Source organism: Lycium barbarum, chromosome 11 (genome assembly GCF_019175385.1).
Source record: "Lycium barbarum isolate Lr01 chromosome 11, ASM1917538v2, whole genome shotgun sequence".
Taxonomy (NCBI): Eukaryota; Viridiplantae; Streptophyta; class Magnoliopsida; order Solanales; family Solanaceae; genus Lycium; species Lycium barbarum.
The window spans coordinates 41,861,543-41,884,895 of NC_083347.1; positions in this window are offsets into that span (position 1 = coordinate 41,861,543).

Below are 23,353 nucleotides of genomic sequence, written 5' to 3' on the forward strand. Positions count from 1 at the left end.
TACCTCATTGAACCAAGTCTGTAGGAAACCATCCGATCACTCAAAAGACCTTTCGCAACCAAGTACCTCCTCACATCATTACTAAGTATCAACGTAAACTATTATATCTATCTGAATAGCTGCTCTCGGTAAAATATCTTCAAGTCCACTCGCAGACCCTGATAAAGCTTAGTAAACCTGTCATACCTTAAATCCAAACTGAAACTCATCAAATCCGTGAAGGCAATTTACTGGGAACCCATAAGTCCTTTTGGAGATATGAACACAATTCATCAAGTTCCAATCAAACAACACTGACCTGAAATGAATGCATCACCCCTGGATATTATCAATAACCACTCGAACTGACTCCAAATTTTCGAAACCTATCACAGTCCTATCACGCATTTGTGGCGGCAAATTCTCCCCTTTTCCTCATGTAATATATCCATCACACTCGAATCCAAAAGATGAATCATGTACAAGATGTCAACTGAGCACCGAAGAACTATACCTTATGAATGTAACCTTAGAGTTTCTCAACCCTTACCCGGTACGCGAATCTGATACAACCCTAAAACTTTTTGACGCAAAAACATGTAGCCTCATATAATAATTCATTAACCATTGAACCTCCCATCGTAATACCTCGAGAAGCCCATAACATTTCCAAAAACATCAAATCTCACAACCTCTTGTGCCAACCTAGCACATCAATCTCCAAGTCCTTTATATCCAAAAATATACCTCCAAGATATCCAATTAATATTACTCACAACATTTACCATGAATACGGTCCCATCTCGAGAATATAAGTCTAGCCCTCACATAACAGGAACTTCCACAAATTATTTCTCTTAAAGCACACTAACTCATCCACTGCAGAGTGTTACAAACTATCCAATGGTGAACCATGCAAGCCACTCCCTATAAACCTTAACATGTCGGTTACCTGAATTTTTCTCCTTACTAGTTGATGATCACGAAACCTCACATAACTTCGTCATATCACTTAGTCTATTTCAGTAGACTTCCTTTTTTAAGCGTACTCAACAATCACACCCCATCTGAAATATACAAGAAACCATCACCACAATCCGCACTGACCCATGTAATCCTGTAGACGTACCTTATTCCTGCTGATTCTCGATCAACTGTACCTTTTCTTAACTTTTTGATTCCTCAGTTTCTAATCAAACCACAATTATCATCACCGTAACCATTTCTCGAACCCACTCAATAAAATACCACATAATCATAAGTCTTACTAACTAGCCGAGTCAATCCTGGAGATAGAAGCATACCACACACTCTACACATTGGAGTTCCTTTAACGCATTCAACTCTAAAACCGAATAATCTCTAAATAAAAAATGTTCTCTATAACTCGAATTTATCCAAACCTCACCATTGATTTACCACTTCGACATCCCAATTGTCGAACCAGAACACCTCTAACCATTCAAGCGGTTAAATCTTTCATCCGATCAACTCAATCGGATAACAATACTAGTAGTAGCAGGAACTAGCCGAAACTGATACAACCGGTACAAAGCTCTCAACCTCAATCCAATACTAGATGCAATACCCTATAGCTCCTTGAATACTAGAACTTCACACTTGTTCACCACTAGAGTCATTCTTACTAGTCAACCACTGGCACCCATTGGCCCATGGCCTAACTGAATTTAACAACTCGACACAGACCCTTATGTATATTATACCTCACGACCGTAACTTAATTGTCAATCCAACTAGTCCTTGATTCCACGATATCCTTATCATTCCTCTAGATTGGAAGACCCGACGAACATACCTCTTTACTGAAAGACCCAATCCATAACAACCCAACATCTTAATTCTCCACTCGTCACAAGTAACACTGTTGTTCAGTCTAGAACCGATAACTACCTTCTGAAAAGGTCCCACAAGCCACTAGCATAAATTCACGAAGCCCAACTCAAATTCTCACAACCGAATACGAATCCACTCTCGTACCAATTGCAAACTCATTCTAGCAAGCACATCAGATACCAATTGTTTCCTTTCCAATAGCAGAGATTAACCTATCCAAGTCGGCTTTCTTATGCCTCCTTCCAATTAATGCAAAAAGTACTAATACCAAAATACCCTAAGAAATCTTATTTCGCTACGCGTTTTCCCCAAAAGTCGTCGTTTATGTCCTTATTCCTAAATTCTTTTGTTTATTACACGCGGTTACTATACTTTGTCGAATCCGATGATCCTTATAGATCTTACACTCGTCCCCACATACCAACGATTTAGTACCCTGCCACTAATGAATTATTGACCTGCCATAGGTACATTCGTGCCACGCGCACCATCACTAAGCCTTGACGTAGTTGAAACTTTTCCCAAAACCAATCATATCATCAAACACATCACTCTTGTTAAGTCGAGAATACCCCTTGCTACTTCCGAGCAACACAACGCTGAAAACACAGAGATCATTTGACCCTTTGTACCATCTTTCCAATTTCTAAAGAAACCCCCACAATAAACTAGTCTTAACTACAATCCCACTCAACTGAATCCTCAAGCCATAACTAGAAACTGAACTTGGTCATGCATCTGTATCGGGATGACAAACCTCGTACCCTACCGCAACACGTCATAACAAAACCGATCGCATAAGAATTTAAGAATGAGTTTCCACCATTCAGGGGAGAATAAGACAAGGATATTCAGATACCAATTGGAATCGGCCAAATACAATTTCGAATGAAGTAGCACGAAGGAATGAAAGAAAGAAAATTTCCTAAAGTCCTATAGCCTCTCACAGATAAGTATGGGGCTCTTTTTACCAATCTGTAAGACTCTACTAAACTTGCTCTTGTACTTATAGACCGGGTAACCTAGTGCGCTGATACCAACTTGTCACGCCTCAACTCCAGGAACATGCGGGCACCTATTAATTCCCACCTCAGTAGGCGAACCCGTCTTTTATGCAACCAACTGACAATGAATAAATTAATGAAACCCAAGAATAATACGATAAGTCTTACATAATATATAAATAATAAGTTCAGAAGATAGACAAATCCCCAAAATCTGGTCTGATCAGTACAAGAGCTACTAAATACTACTACAAGTCTGAATAGTCAATACATAATTTGAAATACATATTGTCTAGAAATGGAAATGGGACAATAAAGAAGATAGAGTCTTAAGCTGCATGGATCATCAGTAGCTCACCCTCAGAATTCTAGGAACGTCGCCTCGAAATCAGTTGCAAGGTGTGGAAGTCTCCCCAACAGTGAACTCTGCACTCATAAAAAGAGTACAGCAAGGTAGCATCAGTACAAAATACGGTATATAGTAAGTATCATAGGTCGACAACAGTTAGATCACGCATGCAAACAAGGAAATGGAAAGATAACCATGCTCACAGACAGATACAAGTCGACAAAACCAAGTAGTACAGTCAAATGCCAAACAATGTCTCAAATATTTCACGAAACCAAACATAACCTAATAATCAATCAATAACTCAAATATCAACGAAGATCAATATCAATCAAAATGACTACAAGAATATATAATGTGTATGCAAATGGAATGCAATGCAATGATACACACCTGCTCCGGGGAGACGATGCCCACCTCTCGGCAGTCATGACCCATGGGGGACCGCTAAGTCCATGAACCATCATTCCATATAACACAGCCTAGAATGACTCCTACATCCAAATCAATGCTAACCACTCCGTATCACACAGCATAGAGATGGCTACGCAAATATAGTAATGTCGTATGAATCAAACTTACCTCCGTCATCACCATCTTCCAATATCAAGACTAAGACAAATATGTCATGGATATGAGAAAGTATGTCATGCAATGAGAATATCATAAATAACATATGGATTCCAGTAAATTCATATAAGTACAGCCATCATAGTACAAGTATCAATTGAATCCATTCCTTCCAACCAGTCTACCATAATGCATAGAAACCACCAATTAACATAAGAAAAGTCAAGCATAACCTAGGGATTCTACAGGAAGTCAAGCATAACCTAGGGATTCTACAGGCCATGTGCCCGAACACACAAGTCACATAACAGTACCAACCTAAGAATTCCATCCCAAACTTTATACCCGAAGGTTCACATGATTTCTCCAACATGCCTTAGTACTACATATGAGTTGCTAACCGAAGTCTAACCAAAAGGTAAGCCATAACCTACCTGGAGTGCCGAACAGGAATACCAAAAAATCACGCGAGCGCCTTGCCCTTCCTCAAAGCCTTCAAATACTCATGGTCTATTTATAATGTAATCTAGATTAGAAATCATGAAGAACAATACCCATATTTCTAGGCTTCTAATTTTGTCAACTTCAGCCTATGAAATTTGGGGAAACGGGTCTACAATGGTCAAACTAGAAATTCAAAAGTGAAACATTCAATTAAAGTCTAAGTGATCAAAACCTACTAATCAATTTCAAAAACAACTCAATATTACGCGAAAATCGTATTTAAAGGGAAACCCCCAATTTTGGGTATGAACCCTAACTCTCAAATTCATAAATTGGTTACTAATAATGAAGGATTCACGTTTATATAGCTAGTACCCGTCAATTCCATACTAATATAAGCTTATTCCATCAACAAATCAAGGTTTGATAATTAAAATTTCATTCAAGAAAGAAACCCCAAAAACCCTCTTTAATCCTTATGTTATTGGAAGACTCGAGCATGAATTAGGGAGTTTATAGGTGAATTATGAATCATAAATGAAGAATAGGGTTAGATGAACTTACCCTAATTAAGAATTGCCTCAGAATCTCCTGTTTTCCTCTCAAAATTGCTCTAGAACCGAGAGTAAGTAATGAGGAGTGGTAGGGTTTTAAAAAGGATTTAAGGGATTTAAGTGCACGTCAACCGCTACAGTGGTCTGCAGTCTGCCATGGCAGAACTGCTGCCGCGGTGACATGACCGCTACGGAAATCACCCCACATTACACTAAGCCACTATAGCGGCAGGTCCATCACCACGGCAATACCACTACTGCGGTACTGGTGCCGCTGCGGTAGACACCAGTCACCAGAAAATTTTTATTTTGACCATTCTCAACCCGAAATCTGACTATCACCTGAGGACCCACAGAAACAAAACAAATATACAAACACACATAAAAATGCGCTATGAACTCACCCGAGACCTTGGATTTCCCAATAGGGGTCTCGTTGACCAAGTCAACCCCAATACCCCAAAACCAACTTTCCAACCCAAGTCTCAAAACGCACTCTAATGCATTTGGAAACGAACCGATCATACCCGCAAGTCACATATGACCATCTAGATCTCTCAGAATCGATGAATTTTAAAAAAAGGTCCGTTTACCCAAAAGTCAATGATGGGTCAAACATTTTTCGCTTCATGTCTTATTATCACAAAAGCAAATCTAATATTCACCCGATGACCTCGAAAACCATACCACCCATCCCTACAAGTGTAATATAGGCTAATTAAGCAAGAAAAAAGGTCCACAAGGTCAAAAGTATCGTAACGGCCAAATGGGTCGTTACAGAAATAAAGTACATTTGTAATGACAAGTTTGGTCGTTATAGTATTTTGACCCATTTACCCTTATTGACCCTTCCTTGAGTCCTATTAGTATGACTTATGACTTAGTGAAGTCATAGATTTGATTTTCGAAAGGTTGTGTGTGATTTGAGTCGTTGGTGGAGGAACTAGTTAAGTTAAAGAGATAGAGCTGACCACGGTCAACATCATGTTAAGATGACCATGTGTAAATGTTTTTAAATTTCCAAAAAGTTTGTATGATGATTTGAGACTTCTCCACAGGTTTTGGTGGGGTTCTGAAGAGTTTCCAATGGATTTGGGTTTTGATGCGCTCGTATTCGATGTTTTCGCTGTAGTTCTTTGGATATAAGGGGAACCATATTTATCAAATGACCTTTGTTTTGTATTTTTATTGAACTATTAGGTCCGTATCGTAAGTAAGAAGCTATAGCAAAAAGAATCATCGCATTTCGCCTTCAGATGTGGGAGTTATGGTCATTTTAGTGTGGGCTGTACCAGGAGGTCTGCTGCAGTGAAGCTCATGACAGCTGCAATTAACCCGCTGCAGCGAAACTAATAACCGCTGTAGCAAAACTACTGTAGCAAAGCTAGGGACCGCTGCAGCGATCGTTGGGCGCCAGAAACCTATTTTTATATTAAAAATTTCGAAGTCATTACCCACAAAACCCCAAACACAGTTTTCAAGAGAGAAAGAGGCAAATTTTATTCCATTCATTGGTGAAGCATAGTTGAGGTAAGTCCCCACCTTTATTTGTTCCTTTACCTTACTTTATTAAGTTTCATGGCTAGTTTAAGGTTCTCTAATGGTGAGGGAAAATCCTAGAACCCTAAAATTAGTAAACCCTTAAATAATTGATGGGTTGTGCCACACCCCGTACTTTCAGAGAAGCACTTATCAAATTTGAACGTAAGTATGTTGAACTAAGGCTAAGCTATTACACCCCGTAGTTTTGTACGTTGAGATTCGTTAGGTGTTGGTTGTTTTAAGTATGGACACTGGAGTTACCTTCAAGGATATATGAGATTATATGTGTCTATCTTATGGTTATGAGGGTTTAAGTTCATATAATAAGCTATGGAAGGATTTTAGGACAAGTGAATTAAGGAATTAAGTTTGTTGGCATTTTGGAGAAAAGATGGGGGACAATTTTGGGTCGACTTCAGAGAGGTATAGCTCCTGGTATAGCAGGAGTTTTGAGGTGTTTCAAGATCCTAAAATGAAGTTCGTCGAGTCTAGTTTACAACGCAACAAACCGTTCGTCAATACGAAATTAGAGTAGGGAGTTATGGGCGTTTTAAAATAGACTGCCAAAAGCCCGCGAATCTACGCGAAAATTCTAGAAATCATTTAAAAGCCCACCAATTTCGGCCCATTAGCCCCAAACCGAATTGGACTACTGTATATACCCCTTAAGTCATCTAAATCATTTAATTTTTCGCCATTTATCATCTCCACACCTCTCTATAATTTCCCACAACATTCATCCAATATCCAAAACCTCCCCAAACCTTCCCAAATCCTCTAAAACCTTCCTCCAACTTCCACAACATACATGAATATTCCTACAAGTCTATATGACAATTTTTGTCATTTTTATTTCATTTTTAGCATAGCCCCAAGTCCTAGGAAGTCCTAGAAATTTCTCCAAACATATTCCAACATATTTCCAAGCCTAAACCAAGGATCAAAGTGAAGATTAAAGTGGTTAAGGGTTTCCAAGTGAGGTCTATACTTGCCTCCTCTTCTTGAAGATGTTTGGGTGAGTATTTTTAAGGTGGAGAAACCATTGAATTGAAGTGTTCTTGAATTGTGAGGTAAGATTTCATATTATTTTCATGTTTATGAGTTTGTTTGGTAATTATGTTAAGATTTGAGGAGAAGAAAGTTGGAGGAAAAGTTTAAATATGCATTTGATGATATTTTGAGTTGTGAATTTACTTGAGTTATAATTATTAGTATGTTTTGAGCATAATCTTGTTATGAGGAATAATAATGATGTTAAGGAATTGTCATATACAAGTGTATAAGGGGTTATATGAAGTTGTTGTTATGGATTGATTATGAAATGAAGTTTTGGGATGGAATAAAGTATATTGGTATTGATAATGATGTTGTTGATGTTAGTGTTGTTATTGTCTTTGTTGGTTGTTGGTATTGTGATTTCGGGGTAGGGATATAAACAGGGGAGATGCTGCTCGAATTTCGGCAGATTCTAACAGGATTTAAATTAAAGGCTTAAGACAAGCTTGTGATGATGAGCCCAACAACAGTATGAATGGTTTTATATGTTGATTTCAATATAGGAGGTAGGTTGGAAAGTCGAGAAGCGATTTTCCAGGTATGTTAAGGCTGTCCTTTGTATTCTTTTGGCATGATCCTTATCTTATGAACGAACAAAGTAACAAAGCAAGTTCCGAAGACTCTACTCCTAGATGGTATAGGATTTACCGTATCCTTGACCTCTTAAGTCCCGAAGGGGCATCCATAAGTTTTATCTTTCCATGATGGTGTCTAAATCCCGAAGGGGACATTCATAAGGCCTCTTTATTCATATGCATTTCATATTTGATTTTAAGTCTCGAAGGAGACAAATGAAAAGGGGAAGAAGTTCCCATTTTGACATAAACGTTGCTCCAAAGGGAGTTGTTTTGATGGTTTACAAAGATTATTATGCATTTGCACACTTATATATATGTACGACATGATTTTATAGGTAAGGGGAAAAGGGAAAAGGCGTTATATACGCAAACCACCTGATCAACTAGTATACGATGATTATGATGCCCTATGGGGCCATTATGCTATTATGCTCGAAGGGGCTGCGAACAGGGCGAAGGTATGCATTATATATATATATATATATATACACACACACACACACATGATATTTTAAAAGCTCATATGCACATACATGATTATCAGTATTGGTTACAGGTGCAGATTGAGTCTGTTACCCTTTTATCATTCGAGTCGAGATACAATGTATTAATTCTTCCTTACATACTCGGTACATTATTCGTACTGACGTCTCTTTGCCTGAACGCACTGTGTTTCATGCCACACAGGTGCAAACAGTTGAGTAAAGGACACTTGTCGTAGGACGTTCCAGGGCTATCAGCTGGATTGGTGAACTCCATTTCTATTCGAAGTGTTGCCGAGTCAGAGTACTTATGTATGTCCTCGAGTCAGATGCATTACGGGTACGTTGGGGCCCTGGCCCAACTTATGTTATGGTATCTCGTTTATGTTAGAGACTTTTACAGACAGTGTCCTGTGGATAGTGCGTCGAGATGTCGACAGTTGTGTAAAGAGGCCATGTAGGTAGATGTGTTCATATGCATTGGTTTAAAGATTTTATTGTGACTAAAGGCTTTCTTTGAATTAACGATAAGGGAGAAGTCCCTGACTTGATGAAAGAGTTTTATTTAAAGGTTTTTCATGTTTTACCTGTCGGAAGCGTCATTTCATAATTTAAAGGTTCACATAAGATTATTACTTATGAGTGTAGTGATAGTATGGCACTCAGCCGAGTAGGGTCTTGAGTGTCAGCCGCGGCCCTCCGGTTTGGGTCGTGACAGGTTGTTGATTTTGTTGTTGTCTAATCATCTAGGAGTATAGATTATCACTTCCTAGGATGATAATTCAATTATTAATTATGAGAATTGTGTATTGAGAATTAGGGTTCGAATAAAAATGGGAACTTTGGCTTAAAATCTAATTTGAAAGGGGTAAATTGAGTAGAAACCCATAAATTGGAGGAATATGATTGTTGGGATTAAGATTATGATAAATTCACCATTAAGTGATAGTTCACCCAATTGAAAGCGGTAGAAGTAATTGGGTCTTCTTCCCCAATTGTTGTTCTTGATTGATTAGAAGGTCTATCACTTCCTTAGCTTTATATTGCTACACTTTGACCATTCAGAGGCGCTTCGGAAACAAAAGGCTCGTGTGGAGTAGTTTGTGGCTTCTGTTTTGCATTTGAGGTAGGTTACAACTTACTTTAGTTAGACTTTGATTAACGAAATGTATATATTGCGTAGAATTGACTGGAGAAAGCATGATTAGGTCTTCGGACATGTTGTTTGGTTGGATATTACCTAGGTTGGTATGAGTTCTGATTATGTGGGCTTGTCACGTATTGTTGATTGTGGTTGGTTTCCCTATTATTGTGATTAGACTTGTTACCTGAATTGTTGTTTTGTCATACGTTTTGTACTAAATTATACCTTATGGTGTCATATATCATCAAAGAAATGAAGGATAATGAGAGTAGACCTGAATCGTGATATGTACTTATGATAATACAAAGATGAAAACGTGGAGTATGATGTACTGTTGATAATGATAACATGCATGGCATACATTCTCATTTCATACGTATGCTGATATTAAATTATGACTTGGTAATGTTGATGATACATGAGAAAATGGAGCACTTGGCGACGCAAGACTTAGTTGCGAAGTGCGCTTGCTTAATTGGAAGGAAAAGGGTGTTATAGACTCTTTATGTTGACTGAGATGGTGGGTATAGTTCATTCCACTGATTTATATAAGTCTTGATATGACTTATAGTGTGTGACTTCCATAGTATATTCATTGGCATTGATTGCATTGATTTAGAATTTTTACATTCATTCACTCATACATGATGGAAATGGTTCGGAAACGATTCATGAAAGACTTGTGGCATGATGTCTTATGTTTGACAGTGACATTGCTAACTGTTCATAGTCCATACATACTGATGACCTGGAAAACGCTGAGACGTTCATTGTGATGAGAAAAGAATATTTATTTATAAATGAAAAGCACATTTGACGGGGGGGTGACGATGTGTCCTAGTTAAGGGCTCATGATCCGAGGTAAGATTCCAGAGCGAGTGGTACATGGACACCATGGGTCCCCTATAGGTCATGACTATTGGGCAAACATTACCATATAGCATGTGTGTATAGGTTTTGAGATATTTGGCTTTTGTATTGCATTGCACATCATTATATTTTGAATTGCACATCATTATATTTAATTTCGCATCATTATATAGCTCTTTATGTCAGATTTAGTATGGTCGGTTCGTATTATTATGGTGGCATAGATCGGATTATGGACTGGGTTAGATTGTTGGGTAGTGACTCTGCCTAGGTTAGCAATTGAGTTGTGATTATCGATTGAGATTATTATGATCAGACAGACTTGTGGTTTAGAAGCTTCCTCTTAGGTTGTGATTCAGTTATGGGATATTTTATGACCTTGGATTGAGTATTATGTGCCTATCTGCTTATCTTATTGATTTTATGCTTGTATGTGGAAATAATCTTAGTCGTCCTATGATGCTTACTCAGTACATGTTGTTTGTACTGATGCTACGCTTGTTGTACTCTTCTTTTGAGTGCAGAGTTTGTTACTAGTTTCAGTTCATATCGACGAGAGTGATCGAGTCTACTTTATCGAGATTCTAGGGTGAGCTTTGGATAGACCCGCAACCCAAAGACTCTTCCTGTATTTGACTATCTACTTTATATTCTTGAGACAGTATTGATAATTTGAGATTTCTATTTCTTATCAAACTTTGTATCTTCTTAGTCGTAGCTCTTGTACTAGTCCATACTAGATTTTGGGGTTATAATATTTTCCGCACTTGTTATTTATATAACTTGAATCTGTTCGTTTAAATCACTACTTATTTCTGCATAATTCCTATGGTTTTCCTACCTCGTGGGGGACAGTGTAGGTGCCTTCACGATTCACGAATTGGGTCGTGACAAGTTGGTATCAGAGCCCTAAGTTACCGGTCTTACCTGTTACACCTCTCATTTTCATCCCAAGGAAGTCCTTAGCTTATGGGTGGTCTATACCCTTAATATGGAAATCCGTATCCGAACTTTTGAGAAATTAAGTGCCTTACCCCGCGTGTACCAAAGTGTAAGTGTATGTTCATTGAGATTTGAAAAGATTTGAAGCTAAGTTAATCGAATCGACGCAGGCTGGAGCGACTCAGGAGAGTCTGCAGAAATCAGTCACCATGGATGGGCCGTCGACACGTTGACGAGCCGTCGTGGTGCACCGTCCCTGCTTCGCTGCCTCTGAAGTTTCAGGTGGCAGGTCAACAGAGCACGTCGACGAGCCGTCGACCCACCATCGACCCGCACCACTGAAACCTTCTAGTTCCCTCTATATAAATTTGACTCCCACGTTTTATTCTCATTATTTACCACTTCCAAAATCAGAGAAAGTCCTAGAATATTCCTCTCAATATTTTCCATCATCATAGTGAAGATTTAGTAAGATCTGAGTCCCGTAAACCCGAGCTTATGAAGGGAAAGTTTCTCCTAAGGTTGTATTGGAGTTGTTAAGCTTTGGAATTGGAGTTGAACTCTCATTCTTGGAACCCTAGACTCCTTAAGGTATGTATATGATTCCAACCTTTGTGTTTAAGCTAATTACCAAGAGTTTTAGTGGTTTTAAGTAAAACGGATTACAGTTGTGGAAGTTGTAAATTGAATAAGGATAGAGTTGGACTTGAGGGCTATTTTGAGGGATGATTTGGAGTAGAATTTATTATATTTTGATATGTAAGTATTGATATGGTTGTTGTTAGTATTATTGTTGATATTTAAGTTAAATTGGAATTGAGGAATTAGTGAGTTATGAAGGAGATGTTGTCCGAACTTCGTTAAGTCCCTTTTTCACTTGAATTGGATGGTAAGTGTTATAAAAAGTCTAATTGTGGCCTATGTTATCTTGGTTGTAGACTTACCAGTTCAAGAAATAGACGTTGGACGATTAGATACGCTTCAAGGTATGTTAAGTTTGTCCGTTTTGTTCTTTTGGCATGATCTTTACCATCCGAACGAACAAGTGAGCAAGCGAATTCTAAAGACTCTACTCTCAGTTGGTACAGGATTCATCGTATCCTTGATTCCTTACGTTCATATCCATGAATTCTAGAGATCTCTTGGTATCTAGGGTAATTCGGAGCATATCTTTCATGAGTCTTTCATGCATTATATATATACACATATATGTACAGTTATTTTCTTACAGCGTGCCTACATGGCCGGGAAGCACCACTACGGTGGGCAGCATATGGATGATGATGTATGATTACACCGTGCTTATATGGCCGGGCAGCACCACAAGGGGGGGGGGGGGGCGTGAGATAATTATCGTCCCGGACGTGGGATTATATGAGCTATGGATCGGGTCGTACATTCCTCGACACTATTATATGGTATATGGATCGGGCTGTACGTTCCACAATATTATCAGTTATATTATGATCTATGCATATCATACACGGCAGAGGTGTCTTCAGTCATACAGATGCATTCAAACAGTCAGTTTGTTTATGAGTTTCAGATTTCTGTCATGATTCTTATATATATATATATATATATATATATTACTCTTATGCCTTGCATACTAAGTACATTGTCCGTACTGACTCCCCTATTACTCGAGGGGTTGCGTTCATGCCCGCAGGTACAGATAGACAGACAGGCGGTTCAGATCAGTAGGACTCCCATCCAGCGGTGGTTACTGCGCTCCACTTGATCCGGAGCTGCGGTTTATTTTGGTATGTCATTATTTTGAGATGTATATGCATAGGGGTATGACGGGGCCCGTCCTGTCCTTTCTATAGCTTTTATTCCATTAGAGGTCTGCAGACAGTTATGTGTAGATGACTTGAGAGGTAGCATTGTCGGCTCCCATTCTTTTGTGTACACTCCATGTGGCAGCCTAATTGGCTTGCATTGTTATCTTCAGTATATATATATATATATATATATATATATATATATATATATATATATATGCATGATGCACGGTTCCTGATATTATTCTTCCATGAGTCAATTTAATCTAGATTGAGTTGCTTGTAGGCCCTTATTGTATAGTGTTGTCCAGATATGAGTATGGGGGTGTTTGCTCACTAGAGATCAGGCACTCGTCGCGGCTCATCGGTTTGGGTGGTGACAGAAGTGGTATCAGAGCAATTCTTTCCTACGGTTGTCTACAGACCGTGTCTAGTATAGTCTTGTTTATGGGTGTGTCGTGCACCACTCTTATAAACAAGAAGCCACAAAACATTTAGGAAATTGTCATTATTTCTCTCTTAGGTCATGCGATAGAGCCGTGTGTTAAGAGTTCGCTTTCTAATAGTTTGTTCTGATTTCGGCGATGCCTCGCAAGAAAGCTACAATCGCCTAGAAGGACAAGGGAGTGGCTGGTGAGGCCACTAGTCGTAACCAGGGCTCGGGGCGAGTCCTAGAGTGAGAGCCCATCTCAGACATCACATACACTACCTCTAGCACCTGCCCCCAGTTCCTCAGCCAGATGCACCGGGCCAGGATATGCGAGATGCTATATAGTTATTGACTAGATTGGTAGCCGCTCAGGCAGAGAGTCAGGGAACTGGTGTTGATCAGGCAGACCGAGTGGGCAGTGCGAGGGTTAAGACTTTTCTTGGGTTAGACCCTCCAGAGTTTTCTGTGTTGAAGCAAAATATGGATCATCAGGACTTTATTGATAATATGTAGCAGACTTTGAGGGTTATGCATGCTGATAAGGTCAAGTCAGTGGAGCTGGCATCTTATAGGCTCCGTGATATTACAGTACAGTGGTATCAGGCATGGGAGCTATCTAGGGGAGAGAATGCTCCTCCAGCCATTTGGCGAGAGTTTTTAGATGCTTTTATTCGTCATTATTCACCACCAGAAGTCCGACGGACCTGAGCAGATAGGTTTTTGTGTATTGAGCAGGGCAGTATAAGTGTTCAGGAGTATTGTGTACACTTCGACTCCTTGGCTAGATATGCTCCAGCCACGGTGGCTGAGATGGAGGACAGAGTTCATCGCTTCGTGGAGGGTCTAGAACCACATTTAATAGATGAGTGTATGACAGCTGCATTACAGATGGGCATGGATATTTCCCGCATACAGGCATATGCACCGAATTTAGAGGACCGAAGCCTCAGCGGAGGACAAAGCGCGAGCGTGACAGGAGCAATGGTAGGAGGGCCTGATCCTCAGATATGGCTGGTGAGTTCAGGGGAGGACTGTTATACCCCGTGTATTTATACGTCAAATTATTCGCAAGCAAGTCGACTCAAGTTAAAGGCGGAGTCATTTCGGACGCGAAATAGAAATCTTTAATTTTCAATTTTAATTAAAACATAAATTGTTTATAAATTTTATTTAGTGTAAAAATATTATTGGAAAATGAGGGACTAATTAATTGTGATTACATTATTAAGTAAGGATTAATGATTTATTAAAATTAATTAATTTAATTATTAGTTCTGGGCCCCACCCGAAAAAAATATTAATAATGGGCTGCCACGTGGCACCAAGTGGGCTGCCATATGGCAGCAAGTGGTCAAGGATAGTGGCACTAACGTGTCATTGTAAAGACAACCATATATAATTTGTGAACAAGTTGATAACTAAACTCATTTCATGAATTTACAAGGAATTAACTTAAGAAAAGAAAGGGAGCATTTCCATGGCTGGTCTCGACCAGCCATGGTTGAAGGAAAAAAAAATATTTTGTTGCTTATTGGTCAAGTTCCAAGTAATATACAAGTTTAAGGAGGTGATAGCAATATTGGATATTGAATTGCGGAGGAAGAAATTGTGAAATTGGAGCAATTGAGCGTACAAATTCCTCCGAGAAGAATTTGGTAAGATTTTCTTATTTTATGGTGTAAGTATGCTAATGATGTTGTAATGGAAGGATTAAAATTGGATTGGACGAAATTGGAATTTAGAAAATGCATGAAATCGATGTTATAGGAAATTGTGGGTTGAGATGGATTTAGAAAGGTTGTTAGGTTGTTAGAATTGTTATGGGCTGAATTGTGAGAACTTTACGTGTATATCTCTGTTGTTGGTATTTCTGTGTTAACAGGAGGATAATTGGAAATTCGGGTTAGGCGAATATATAGGGGAAATGCTGCCCGATTTTCGTTAAGCCCTTAACTAATGGAAAACCCTAAACGAGAATGTATAGGTTAAAGAACAAGTTCTATAAAGCGATGGGCTACGGATTTACGAGCTAGAAAGTATAGCTACTGACGATAACGTTACTTTTATGTTAAATAGGCTAAAAGAGCGACAAAGCGAACGGTTGTGCAATTAGTCGTCAACAGGTATGTAAGGCAAACCTTTCTTCCTTTGGCATGATTCTTGTGCTATTCATTCTATATGTACTCCATATGATTCCATTCTTAGACGAGTAAGGTCTAAATGTTTCTTGTGATGGCTTATTGATATTGTACTCCTATTCTGTTCCGAAGGGAATACCCATAAGGTGCCAGTTGAGTTGTGTATATGGCTTTACTAATGATTTCGAGGAAATTAGTTTTATACTAAAGGAAACATAAAGTTTGATTTTCAAAACCACTCTGAAAGGGGTGCGAGATTTTACTATTTCATTTCATTTACGATTTATGTTTACATTCCATAGTATCATCTCTTTGTATTGATATTTGTGGATTAAGTTTGTGTTGACATGATTGTGATATTAAGCCGAAAGCGGCTGCCCCAAGAGGCCATCATTATTAAGCCGGAAGCGGCTGCCCGAAGGGGCCATCATTATTATGCCGGAAGCGGCCGTCCGTAGGGACTATTGTGATACTAGCCGGAAGCGGCTGTCCGAAGGGACTATTTTGTTAAGATGTCGGAAGCGGCATATGTGTTGGATTGCATTATTTACTTAAAGATTATTTTGAGACTTCGTGTGCACATTTATGTTTCTTCCAGCGAAGGCTGCAGGTGTCGAGTTAAATTGTGATTTTTTTTTCTCTCCTAAATCAAATTATGTTTATGATTTGTTACCACCTTACATACTCAGTACATTGTCCGTACTGACGTCCTTTTGCCTGGGGACGCTGCGTTCATGCCCGCAGCCCCAGATTGTTTGGCAGGTTAAGTGTATAGCTAGAATGCTTGGACGTCAGCTGGGACTGGAAAGTTCCACCTCATTCTGGAGCTGTGCTGAGTCATGTATAGATATGCATAATTATGGGTATGTCAGGGCCCTGTCCTAACTCATAATGTTCAGTTCACTTCTTAGAGACTTTTGCAGACAGTGTCCTGTGGTATATTTGTCGAGATGTCGACAAAGTGATATCAGTTGAGTCATTTGTGGATTTTAAAAGAGTATGTATTTTAGATGAATTCAATTGGTTTAAAGTACTTATTTGATTGAAAGTTTTCATAATCGTTATAAAGATAATGATTTCTATTTGGAAAAGTTTCATGTTTTTAAAAAAAATTAAAGTGACAGGTTTTGATAAAGCGAATGTTTAAGGGTTCGCCCGACTCTGATGAGAGTCGGGTGCCCGTCATGCCCTACCAGTGTTAGGGTGTGACAAGGACAGAGACTGTAGCATTTTCGGTATTCATTTCATTCAGCAGGGAGTGCACCTTAGCGGTTTTCAGGCCATAGATTTGATCGGTCTTCTTATTCAGGAGTGGGCCAGAGTTCTAGAGCATCAGGTTTTCAGCATAGACCTGAGTCAGGCCATATCAGACCACTTGTACCGCGGTGTTCCCAGCGCGAAAGATTACATTCCGGACAGTGTCGATTTGGGTCGAATGCTTGTTATGCTTGTGGCCAGCCATGCCACGTGATGAGAGAGTGTCCGTCGAGGGGTGGTGTAGGCATTGTTCAGCCCACCGGGTCCGTAGCTGGTTCTTCTTCGTTAGTACGCCCTTCAGGGCAAGTTCCTCAGACATCAGCAGGATGTGGTAGAGAAAGGAGTGGAGCAACTAGCTCGAGTGGGCCTCAGCACCGTATTTATGCATTAGCCGGCAGACAGGATCGTGAGTCGTCTCCTAATGTGGTTATAGGTATATTATCAGTTTCCTCCTATGATGTATACGCACTGATTGATCCAAGTTTCACCTTATCATATGTTACTCTATTCGTTGCTGGCAAGTTTGGAATAGAGCCGGCCTTGATTGAGTCGTTTGAGGTGTCGACGCCGGTTGGTGATCCAGTTATAGCTAGGCGAGTATATCGAGGCTGTGTTATGATGGTTGGTAACCGCCATACCCTAGAGGATTTAGTTGACTTAGACATGATTGATTTCGATGTTATTATGGGCATGGATTAGTTGGCCTTCTGTTATGCTAATGTGGACTGCAGAACAAAGATAGTTCGATTCCAGTTTGTTGATGAGCCAGCCCTAGAGTGGAAGGGTGATGCTGCTTCATCGAGGGGTAGGTTTATTTCCTACCTTAAGGCAAGGATGATGATCAAAAAAGGGTATATTTATCACCTAGTTTGAGTTCAAGATGTGCAAGCAGATTCACCGACCTTTCAGTCTGTCCCTGTAGTCAATGTGTTTCTAAAGGTATTTCCGGATGAGCTTCCAGGCATTCCACTAGAACGGGAGATTGATTTTACTATTGATCTATTACCAGATACTCAGCCAATATCGATCCCTCCTTATAGAATGGCACCTGCGCAGTTGAAAGAATTAAAGGAGCAATTGAGGGATTGACTCGAGAAGGGTTTTATATTAGGCCCAGTACCTCACCGTGGGGAGCGTCAATAGTATTTGTTAGAAAGAAGGATGGCTCTTTGTGAATGTATATTGATTATCGGCTATTGAATAAAGTGACTATGAAGAATAAGTATCCACTTCTGAGAATTGATGATTTATTTGATCAGGTGCAGGGTGCTAAATATTTCTGGAAGATAGATTTGAGATCAGGATATCATCAAATTAGGGTGAAGGAGGAAGATATTTCGAAGACGGCATTCAGGACTAGATATGGGCACTACGAATTTCGTGTCATGTCATTCGGGTTAACTAATGCTCCAACTGTATTCATAGACTTGATGAATCGTGTATTCAGACCCATCCTAGATTTGTTCGTCATTGTGTTTATAGATGATATTCTAGTTTATTCACCGTCCGAGGCTAATCATGCAGAGCATCTACGTGCAGTGCTTAGAGTTCTTCAAGATAAAGAGTTATATGCAAAGTTTTCCAAATGTGAGTGTTGGTTGAACTCTGTGGCTTTTCTTGGTCACATTATTTCGGATGAAAGAATTAGAGTGGATACTCAAAAGATTGAAGCTGTGAAGAATTGGCCAAGGCCCACGACACCAACGGAGATACATAATTTCTTGGACCTAGCAGGATATTACAAAAGGTTTGTGGAAGGATTTTCTTCTCTTTCAGCCCCATTGACCAAACTGACTCAGAAATCAGCTAAGTTCTAATGGACGGATGCATGTGAGTGGAGTTTTCAGATATTGAAAGAAAAGTTGACCTCATCACTCGTCTTGACTCTTCCAAAAGGAACAAAGGGCTATGTGATATATTGTGATGCCTCAAGTATTGGTTTGGGCTGTGTATTAATGTAGCACGGTAAGGTTATCGCCTATGCCTCCAGACAACTGAAGAAGCACGCGAAGAATTATCCAACTCGTGATATTGAGTTAGCGGCGGTGATTCATGCCTTGAAGATGTGGAGACACTACTTATATGGTGTCCATGTTGATATTTATACTGATCATAAGAGCCTCCAGTATATCTTTACGCAGAAGGACTGGAATTTACATCAAAGGTGATGGCTAGAGTTGCTGAAAGATTATGACGTGGATATTCTGTACCATCCCGGAAAAGTTAATGTAGTAGCTAATGCTCTTAGTCAAAAATCCATGGGTAGTTTGTCACATGTGCAGTCGGAGAAAAGGGAGATAGCCCACGCGAAGTTCGCCAACTAGCCAGCCTTGGAGTTCGGCTATTAGATTTAGCAGATGCAGGAATTATGATCCAGGATACGGCAATGTCATCCTTGGTAGCAGGGATAAAAGAACGTCAATACGAAGATCCTGTTCTAGTCCATTACCAAGATACGGCACCTCAGAAAGAAACGACACCCTTTGTAATTACAGGGGATGGAGTACTCCGCTATCGAGGTAGATTATGCGTTCCTAATGTTGCAGGACTTTGTTAGCAGGTTATGGGAGAAGCTCATTATTCTCGATATTCTATTCACCCGGGCACAACAAAGATGTATCATGATCTCAAGAAAGTTTATTGGTGGGACGAAATGAAAAGAGACATAGCAGAATTTATCGCTCAATGTCCGAATTGTCAACAAGTCAAGATAGAGCACCAGAAGCCCGGAGGTTTGTTACAGGCTATGGAGATTCCAACATGGAAATGGGAGGTATTCAATATGGATTTTCATTACAGGTTTTCCCCGTACTCCGCGAAAATATGATTCAATATGGGTCATCGTTGATAGGCTTACAAAGTCAGCCTATTTCCTACCTGTCATAACTACTTATTCACCTGAAGATTATGCGAAGCTTTATCTTAATGAGATTGTACGACTTCATGGTGTTCCTACAGCCATTATTTCATATAGAGGGGTGCAGGTCACACCTAATTTCTGGAAATCTTTTCAGAACGGATTGGGGACTCAGGTGAGTCTTAGTACTGCATTTCATCCACAAACAGATGGACAGGCGGACTGTACTATACAGACACTTGAGGACATGCTGAGAGCTTGTGTGATTGACTTCCGAGGTAGCTGGGATGATCATTTACCTCTTATTGAGTTTGCATATAATAAGAATTACCATTCCAGCATTCAGATGGCTCCTTATGAGGCTTTATATGGGCGGAGATGTAGGTAACCTATAGGATGGTTCGATGTTGGAGAAAATTATTTAGCAGGCCCAGATTTAATACAGCAAGCAGTTGACAGAGTTAAAGTTATTCAACAAAGATTACTAGCGGCGCAGAGTCGACAGAAATCCTACGCAGATAATCGGCGGCTCAAGTTAGAGTTTGAGGTAGGCGACTGGGTTTTCCTGAAAGTATCACCTATGAAGGGAGTGATGAGATTTGGCAAAAAGGGTAAGTTAAGCCCTCGATACATTGGGCCATATAGAATTATTCATACGGTAGGTAAAGTGGCATATGAGCTAGAACTACCTTCTGAGTTGAAGTCAATGCATCTGGTATTCCATGTGTCCATGCTTGGCAAGTGTATAGGAGATCCTTCGAGAGTTGTACTGGTAGATAATATTTAGGTGACTGAGCGGTTAGCATATGAGGAAATCCCAGTGGCTATACTAGACAGGAAAGTTCGTCGATTGCGAACCAAGGATGTGGCTTCTGTTAAAGCTCTTTGGAAAAATAATAATATTGAACAAATGACTTGGGAAGTTGAAGAAGAAATGAACCCTAGATACCCGTATTTGTTTCCGTCATCTCAGGAGGCTCAGTCGAAAGCATCATCTTCTCCAGGTATTGATTTCATTTACAGTTACGGTGATTGGTCGTGTGAGGCCATTGTGTTTTATATTTTGGCACGTGGTCCTGTGTGACTTTATTTTGGGTTGTTGTGTACAAGATAGATTGGCATATTTACAGGGAAGACTCTGCCAAAATTTTTATAGCCCATGACTTGTATAAACATTTGAGGACGAATGTTTCTAAAGGGGAGAATGTTACACCTCTCATTTTCGTCACAAAGAAGTCCTTAGCTTATGGGTGGTCTAGACCCTTATAAGTGCGTTACCCCGCGTGTACCAGAGTATAAGTATATGCTCTTTACGATTTGATAATATTTGAAGCTAAGTGAATCGAATCGATGCACGCTGGAGCGACTCAAGAGAGTCTACAGAAATCAGTCATCATCGACTGGCCACGAGCTGTTGTGGTACACCTTCCCTGCTCCGCCACCTCTGAAGTTTCAGGTGGCAGGTCGACAGAGCACGTCGACGAGCCGTCGACCCGCACCACTGAAACCTTCTAGTTCCCTCTATATATATTTGACTCCCACGTTTTATTCTCATTATTTACCACTTCCAAAATCAGATAAAGTCCTGGAATATTCCTATCAATATTTTCCATCATCATAGTGAAGATTTTGCAAGATCCGAGCCCCGTAAACCCAAGCTTGTGAAGGAAAAGTTGCTCCTAGGGTTCTATTAGAGTTGTTAAGCTTTGGAATTGGAGTTGAACTTTCATTCTTGGAAGCCTATACTCCACAAGGTATGTATATAATTCCTACCTTTGTGTTTAAGCTAATTACCAAGAGTTTTAGTGGTTTTAAGTAAAGCGGATTACAGTTATGGAAGTTGTAAGTTGATTAAGGGTAGAATTGGACTTGAGGGCTATTTTGAGGGATGATTTGGAGTATAATTGATTATATTTTGATATGTAAGTATTGATATGGTTGTTGTTAGTATTGTTGTTAATATTTAAGTTAAATTGGAATTGAGGAATTAGTGAGTTATGGAGGAGATGTTGTCCGAACTTCGTTAAGTCCCTTTTTCACTTGAATTGGATGTTAAGTGTTATAAAGAGTCTAATTGTGGCCTATTTTATCTTGGTTGTAGACTTACCAGTTCAAGAAATAGACGTTGGACGATTAGATGCGCTTCAAGGCATGTTAAGGTCGTCCCTTTAGTTCTTTAAGCATGATTTTTACTATCCAAACGAACAAGTGAGCAAGCAAATTCTAAAGACTCTACTCTTAGATGGTACAGGATTCATGGTATCCTTGATTCCTTATGTTCGTGTCCATAACTTCTAGAGATATCTTGGTATCTAGGGTAATTCGGAGTATATCTTTCATGAGTCTTTCATGCATTATATATATATATATATATATAAAGATATATGAACAGTTATTTTCTTACAGCGTGCGTACATGGCCGGGCAGCACCACTACGGTAGGCAGCATATGGATGATGATGTATGATTACACTGTGCCTATATGTCCAGGCAGCACACTAGTGGGATGCGTGAGATGATTATCGTCCCGGGCGCGGGATTATATGAGATATGGATCAGCCCGTACGTTCCTCGGCACTATCATATGGTATATGGATCGGGTTGTACGTGCCACTGCATTATCAGTTATATTATGATCTATGTATATCGTACACCGCAGAGGTGTCTTCAGTCATATAGATGCATTCAGACAGTCAGTTTGTTTATGAGTTTCAGATTTCTGTCATGATTCTTATATATATATATATATATATATATATATATATATATATATATATATATATATATATAGTTACTCTTATGCCTTGTATACTAAGTACATTGTCCGTACTGACTTCCCTATTGCTCGGGCGGCTGCGTTCATGCCCGCAGGTACAGATAGATAGACAGGCGGTCCAGCTCAATAGGACTCCCATCCAACAGTGGTTAGTGCGCTCCACTTGATCCGGAGCTACGGTTTATTTTGGTATGCCATTCTTTTGAAATGTATATGTATATGGGTATGACAGGGCCCTGTCCCGTCCTTTCTACAACTTTTATTCCATTAGAGGTCTGTAGACAGTTATTTGTAGATGACTTGTGACGTAGCATTGTCGGCTCCCATTCTTTTGTGTACAGTTCATATGGCAGCCTAGTTGGCTTGCATTGTTATCTTTAGTGTATATATATGCATGATGCACAGTTCCTGATATTATTCTCCCATGAGTCAGTTTAATCCAAATTGAGTTGCTTGCGGGCCCTTATTGTGTGGTGTTGTCCAGATATGAGTATGGGGGTGTTTTGTCACTACAGATCAGGCACTCATCGTGGCTCATCGGTTTAGGTCGTCACATTACCAGTATAAGAGCATGTCTGGTAGAGTCTTACAGATCGGTAAGATGAGCTTCGTACCTATCTGCGAGAGGCTATAGGACATTTAGGAAACTTCCAATTCTTTCATTCTTTCATGCTGCTTCGTTCAAATTGGTAGCCAGTCGATTCCAATTGGTATCTACACTTCCTTGTCTTATTCTTCCACGAA